Source organism: Pocillopora verrucosa, chromosome 14 (genome assembly GCF_036669915.1).
Source record: "Pocillopora verrucosa isolate sample1 chromosome 14, ASM3666991v2, whole genome shotgun sequence".
Taxonomy (NCBI): domain Eukaryota; kingdom Metazoa; phylum Cnidaria; class Anthozoa; order Scleractinia; family Pocilloporidae; genus Pocillopora; species Pocillopora verrucosa.
Window position 1 is genome coordinate 7,837,561 of NC_089325.1, and position 7,533 is coordinate 7,845,093.

Consider the following 7,533-nt stretch of genomic DNA (forward strand, 5'->3'; position numbering starts at 1 on the left):
TTCTTCAGCTGTAAACTGGACGGATTTCTGGAGTCTGAGTTTTACTTTACTCAGTTCAGTGAGATTATTTATTCACAACTCATTGCAACTCGTTCACTTCGGTTTACATCATGGATTCTACCTCCGTAGGTTTAATTTAACAGCATCATGAACACTGACTTATTTATTGCTGATGCTTAAATTATTAATTTTCAGGCTTCCGTAACTCAGAAGTTTAATCTATAGGTTGGTGAAATGTTATTTTAATCACATGATCATGATTCGTTTGGCAAAATACTTGTTTGTCTAGAAATTGTGGACTAAGAGCACATTTTTGCAACATTGAGAAGGAAACTAAAATTGGTACTGTAACCCTTGGATTATTCGTTCAAAACGTTGTAGTTAAACTCAGTCTTTTGTGTTTTTTTGGTACCTTGGTAGTAAAAGAGCGCAATATTTTACATTATTTGGCCAGCTCATCCAGGAGCGACAACTAAATTATCTGAAGTGCTTCGCCCATTCATTTTATTTACATTTTCTAGAAGGGTATATTTTGAGACGCTGCACAATCTGAATATTTTAAACTATGAAGATTTATTTGGCCTTCTCTTTGTTTGCCTGTTTTGCTTTCAGATCCCACAAGTAAGTGAAAGATTAAAAAAATACTACAGACTAGTTTCTTCTTTAACGATGTGCGTGCAAAACTTGTAGCATAGCTATTGGCTGAATACATACGTCAAGTGCTAATCCCTAATAAAGTTGAGAGTTGAAATTGAGGGTAAGTTAAAATCAGAATTATTGACTGGAAGGTCGCAAAAGAACAAAAATTAAAGCAAAATGACGAACAGGTTTGGGACTGTAACAACGCTGGTTTAATTCAGAGTTTAAAGGAGAATGCTGAGAGCAAAGACACCCAACAAAAGCCCGTCTACCCCGCAACAAGACAATGGGTAAGCGGCAGCGTCAGTGAGCCATGACGTTAAATAACAAGACTAAAGGGAAAAAGGAGTAAAATCTGTGCTTGTATATTATTAACAAGCAATCACATGATTTAGTTGCGTGCAGTTTGGGATTACTAGGCACTAGTATATTTATTAAAGACTGCACTACCCCACGGGATCGTAAAATTTGGTTAGCCTTTGAAGACTTTACTAACGCTGATTTATTCCAAATCCCACTTGAATCATGTGATTCATTATCTATAGAAACGTTCCAGCTTTCCCAGCCAAGGAAATCAAAGTAAAGCGTTCACAGAAAAGTTACATGCGAAAAGAATGAGTCCAAGAGTACTCGGAACGTAAAAATATTCTGTTTTTTTCAGAAGTTAATTGCGGCCAAACTTGTCAAGAGAGTGACTCAAGGTAAGAAGACAGTTTTCCCGTATTGTTTTCTCTTGAAGAATTTCAATTCATATGACCAGAGCCAAACCAAAACTTACTACAGGGTCTGCGTTCTGCTATTCGTTAATGCACCATACAGAATTCACTGTATTCTTGCCATGTCGACCCGTCTGTGAAAATCGAAACAGTCGATGATATTCAGGGGGATACATTAACCATTTTAAGACAGGAGCGAAACTGCGGAGCCGGTCCTTATTTTTAAAAAAACTAGCACGCTCTATCATTGTCAATGACGCCTCGCAAAACAACGGTGTTTTTATCTTTTTTCAGTTTCAGGACCTTGCTTCGAAAAAGGTAACCGTGGACAGTGCAACCCTATTCCTACGTGGTGTAGCGCGGCCAGGTTTCTTCGGAGGCGTGAACTGCATTGCTTGTGAAGATTGCTAGACATTCTTTCATCAACCAGAGGGATTTATGTTCCAATAGAGATTTCCATTTGACGAGGCCTCCCCCGTCATGTGCATTAATGGCGAGAGCATAGCAGCTGAAAACTGATCATTTAAAGCGAGAAATTTATTAAGGTTTAAATTAAAATTCAGTGTACATGTAGGTAGTTACAGAATTCTTAGAAATTTGATATTGTTAGTTTCTTCCGAATAAAGATTAGACTTTTTTGCCAGAAAATAATATGGATAAAATTTGACAGGTTACTGGCTCTACACAGATACTGAATGGCTCACATACTAGAATTTCGACGACTGTTAGTTTCAAAACGTTCTATTTTTATATCCTTTTATTTTATCGTTTATGATTAACTCGATTGATTACGTAAAGTTGCAGTGTTAACATTTGATCACGTTTTCCAGTAGCCGTAGCTATTATATTACACGTGTACTTATCAGGTTACGAGTTTCTTGCGAAAGTCACATGCTATCGTTGTACAACGAGTTTACATCTTCGCTATTTAAGAGCAAGCTATCTCGCTATTGTCGCTATCATTGGGTTATATGCTATCAAGCTAGGAGCTAAACCAAAGTAAGTCTTTTTTACTTGTTATAATTGTCGCATGATTTCGTTACTCTGTTTACATCGGTTTCTATTAGATAAAGGCTTAGTTGATTTCATTGTCGTTTTGCACAATCGATATACGGTACAATGTTAGTTACATAGGTTTATTTTTAATTTCCTTTTAGTTCGAACCACATCACATCAAATTGTATCACGCTATTGTTGTGCTTTAAAGCCATCGCAACGTATCTTCGCTACCGTCGATTATCGTAAGAATAAATTTGTAAGTTGGCTGGAAAACTTTGTCTGTCGTTTGTGCGTTCGTTTTATGCTCCTGGTCACTCGCTATCCTGTGACTCCACTAAAGTCACAACGACATCTTAGGATTTGGATGGCAATAAATAATCGTCTTTTAAACCAAAAATATGGAATCTTTTTGAGTAAGGTTTCCCTTCTTTGTTTGTTCCTTTACATCTTGTAAGTTTGATCTAAACTGATTTAGGGCCGTTTATCTGGGTTTTAGTACAACTGCTTACCCTCATATTGAGCTGTGACAATGTTAAAGTTTTGAGAGCGTACAAATTTTTTTACGTAAGACGTAACTGAAGGAAAATTGAGTCTGCTGCTCCAGAGTTAGGCATATGCGGCCAAGCTAATGAGACGCCAGAGAAACCACGTCAATCTTTTTTTAATTATAAAGCTTAATGAATCTTACAAATGAACCAGAAAAACTGACAATTTGACAAAACCAGATCGACATTGAATTTTTATCTAATTACAACAAGCAAAAGCGGATTAACCAAATATAACGCAATTCAATTTTCTCCTCTCAAAAGGAAGATAAAAATCATATATTTGGGATATGTAGGTGGCTTTGCTAATGCTATTATATCGTGATAAGTTATTTAAAAACACCGATCATGGTAATTTTCCTTGCTGCCGTTCCACTACATTGGTGACTTGATTTTACTTTATCTTAATCGCGCAATGACGCCTGACGAACAGCCCGGAATGTTCGTGCTTTAAGCATCACTGGTTTTAAAAGAGTTAAAGCAATTACGATGTGTTTATAAAGTGTTGCTAGGAACATAACATAATCAGTGTTTTTTTTAAACAGTAACCTCATGGTATACATCTTTGTAGACATGACATCCTTTTTTAACAGTTTGGTTTCGGTCGTTCCTTAAGGTTTTTTCAATCCGTGACCGCCGTTTAAGTGGTATTCGATATCAAAGAAGACGTATTACTATGGATATCAATGCCAAAATAAGTGACCGATAGATAAAAGATAATGGATGAAGAACAATTAATCCATGTATTTTGTGCTACAGTGATGCATATCGTGCTTGAACGACTCAAATAAACAAACTACAGGAGCAATGTTAGAATATTTGACCCAGGGTAACTGGTTTTTAGTCAAGTGAAGGAAGGAACCAACAAGATGCTCTGATTTCATGTCGTCCCAAGTGGAGCAAATCTGTCCTGCTTCATGTTTCTTCATTTCCTCAATTTTTCCTAGTTAACGAGCTTTTTTTTTCTTTCATCATTTTCGATGTTTTTCTTAATTTTAATTTTATTTATTTATTTCTTTGCAAAAGAATTCCTTTCCCCTTGCTAACAAGTGAAGCGGCTATGCAAATTAGCCGCGCAAAATGCAAACGCCGGCGAAAACCGCCCCTCGTTTTCGTTTGGCCTTTTAACGGTGCAATTTTTTTCAGGAAAACACCAATAAGTGGCATGGAGTTAGAATCTTAATGTATCAATCTAGCATCATATGATCATTTTTATTCTTCGTCTTCATAAATTATTTTTATGACAAATTAATAAAGGTGGTAAGTTTCGAAAGAAATTGTGGCGCTGCGTCGGTTTGGGGGTGGTGGTTATATTACAGGATAATTTTGGTTTTATCAACTAGAAACTCTTACGGTGTTATATTTACTTTATCAACTCAGTTGATAAAACCAATGAACCAAATTATCTTGTTTCTATGGCAGTCTGGCTCTGGCTCACTGTCCTGCGGTCAAACATCTCTTTTGGTGTTATGTCTAAAGTTAAGAAAGACGTTAACTTCCTGTCGCTGTCTTTTTTCTTTCTTTTTTTTTCTTTCTTTCACTTTGCGTGCATATCTTTGATTCATGTTTTGTTTGTTTGAGACGAAATGAATAGAGCTATCTCCCGCAGAGAACAATTAACGGCAATAAATTAGATTTTATTGCGGTGGAGGCGAAAATTACACCCACTTGGGAAGAAGTCAAGACGGTCGAGGCGATTAAAATGGAGCCGATTTACCGTGACTTTGCAACATAGCGAAATTCTTTAGTTCTTGGATCGTAATTACACACGAGACAAATTTCTTACGGACCAATCTTGCCAATCAGGACATTCTGCTGGTAATTTTTTGCGTAATCAAAACGCAGCAAAGAAAATTGTCGAAATTTGACCTAATCTGCCGAGTCAGGATGGCTTATATTGGTCTGGTTTCCTTTCAGATCAACTGGAACGAAACACAAAAATTTGGTCCAAATTCACGGAATCTTGACGTAGCGCTTCGTCAATAACGTTCATTTAATAAATTCTGAAAAGAAAAAGTTAGGTTTGCCGCGACATTCATACCACAACTTACACTAGACATTAAGATGTCAAAGTCAATTACTGTGGAGAATAAGTGGTCTTCGTGGGACTGATTCCTAAAAATCTTGGCTTAGCTTCTCTACTTATATTTTCGTTGACAAATAATAGACATTATATCAGCAAGTTTTCATCCTTGTTGCTGACGTCTTTAAAACAATCGCTGCATTATGAATAATTAATCTATCGCTGAGTCATGATTTCGTTATCACTTAAATTACTCCCAGCCAGTCCCATATGAACATTTTCGTCTTTGCTTTATCCTGAGAAGATATCAGCTGATAACCATCCGTGTGGATTTAAGGTAACCAAGTGAGTTGCGTTTCAGTTTCCTAAACATGTGTATTTCTTCATCTTCTTTTTTCCCTGTATGAAATGAGTCATATTACTATACTAAGCTCCGTAAATTTGTAAAGACTTTCAGTCGGAAATGAATAACGGTCGAAGTTTCGCAGAATACTCATTAAGTCTGAGTTCTCGTGATGTTTGTTTCATTGTTTGAGCTTGGATACTGGGCTGATTTCACTTAAGTTGTTGGATATAATTGTTAGCTTACTCAGAGGTTGTCTTGGCCACATAATCCAGTATATAAGTAAAAAGGATTTTTTTTTAATCTTGTTATGGCGGTCTGTTATGGGATAACACTAATACGTATGAGATGGCAAAATATACTGCTACAGTTTGAACTATCTTACTAAAACAGTTGAGCATGACTCAGTTTTAAGAGGATTTCAATGAGGTTCGTTGTTGGCCACGGAAAAGACAAAATTTAACCTGTTAGTCGTAAAAGAGTTCACCGTAAAACTTTTTCTTATCTGTTATGCGTCATATTGAAAGTGTCAAAATCGTAGACTGTTAGAAGTCTTTTCTTGTGACCTAAGGAACATTACTCTGTATCAACCTTAAAAGTAGCTCGATCTGGAATTACCCTTGTTACTTGACTCATACGGTGAAAGCTAGCGAGTAAAAGTGTTTTAAAACACCCAAAAATAATCATTAACTATTAAAAAATAATTGACTGAAATTATTTCTTAACATTTCTCATAACTGTAACAGAAAGAAATTAACCGTTGGCCGTAAAATGGCCAAACTTTCAACTTTAAGCTGTAAAAGCCAATACTTCATGCATTAAGGCCCTCTTTTAGGCGTTTTCAGAATCCGCGGTAATGATTGTCACGGTTAAACTTCTTTTCTTTACCCCGCAACGAAGCAAAATATTTATTTTTGTATCTTTTTATCTTTGTATCTCCCGATACGGTGCTTTTTTCAGACGTCGCACATTTTTGAAGTTCGTAACCATGAAGAGCTATTTGGGTGTCTTCTTGTTATTCCTAGTTTGCCTGCAGGCTTCACAAGTGAGTCATAATTCATTAACTACATTTTCCTCTTTTTTTTTTAAATGTAATTGAAGTCATTAAATATCGTGTAATATCTTTTGTGGTGATTTTCATCGTTATGCCATACGATCGATTTGAATTGTCGCTAACAAGTACTTTTTGCCACAGGTTTTCGGAGCCAGAATTAAGAGATCTCCTGTTCCCGTAGGTATGACCTTAATTTGTTTCCTGTTACTTTGCTTTTTTAACATTACTTACTTCTGTCTACTCTAGGTAAAATGTCAATGATACTTAAATTATGGTCATGAAGGGTGTAATATGAAAGTATCCGAAGAGTTCTGGGTATAATCCTTCAATTGTTGCCAAAAATGTAGTGTAGGTCACTCCTTTTATCAAGGGAAAAGCTTGGAAACAAAATTCTCTTCCTTCCTTAATTTTCAGCTGAAGAAGAATGCATGAAACCAGAATTCGGGGATGAGTGTAATTTTGATGATCCCTGTGGCGAAATAATATCACCATGTGGAGGGAAGAAATGCTATCCGTGTAGCGGATGTGACAGTTATACATGTGATCCATTAAGCGATAAATAGAGTTCCAAGGCAAAGATGTCCATAGAATTCCGCGTGTTATTTAAGAAAATTGAATTAAATCAGAGCTGTGTCGAAGCCGGACTTGATTTATGAATGTAGTATTGTATTTTAACCCTCATTTTCAGGGTGAAGAAAGTTGGGTGACATAAGGGTCAATAAAGGTCCAATTGTTCTTCAGAGCAAACTCAGTCAATTAAATTAGAGCTGCCCTGTGGCGTGATTGCTGTTGTAGTTTTTTATTTACCCACTCCCTTTATGCCCCTCGAAAGCAATGGATTCAAGGACAAGGATTTTTGTGAGTTGATCTTTTCGACATAATTTAAGCCGTTCTATATGTTTGCAGCACTCAGTTAGTCAAGACAATGATTATGATCAGAGGCAGAGGATTCTCTCTTACAATGCACAAGCCATAGGCACTGCCAACTATTTGATATTTCCAATACGTTTTTGGTCAAAATAAACTCCGTAGCCAAAAGTGCAACAAAAGTTCTCTGCAAACTGCTGCCCCAAGTGTATCTGTATCGCCTTCAAAACAAGTTACCGCGTAACATCGGGTGGATACTTCGCTAAAACAACTTACCCCGTTTGGCACGGAGAGATAAAGCAGCTCGATTTTGGGCGACTGATTGGGGCCATTATACGAAACTAAAA

The 7,533-nt window shown here is 36.6% G+C and overlaps 1 long non-coding RNA gene across 3 annotated transcripts; it reads left to right on the forward strand.

Annotated features, from left to right (window-relative positions):
- Positions 1 to 1,017: 1,017 nt before the first annotated feature.
- LOC136278021 (uncharacterized) lies at positions 1,018 to 7,104 on the forward strand. Of its 3 annotated transcripts, none has more exons than XR_010716168.1 (6): positions 1,018 to 1,340; positions 1,650 to 2,354; positions 2,513 to 2,610; positions 6,226 to 6,310; positions 6,461 to 6,500; positions 6,734 to 7,104. It is a non-coding gene; the product is annotated as an uncharacterized lncRNA (long non-coding RNA). The 3 variants fall into 3 exon arrangements; XR_010716167.1 differs by lacking the exon at positions 2,513 to 2,610 and having other exon boundaries at positions 1,025 to 1,218; positions 1,301 to 1,340; XR_010716166.1 differs by lacking the exon at positions 2,513 to 2,610 and having other exon boundaries at positions 1,028 to 1,340.
- The last annotated feature ends 429 nt before the right edge of the window (positions 7,105 to 7,533 follow it).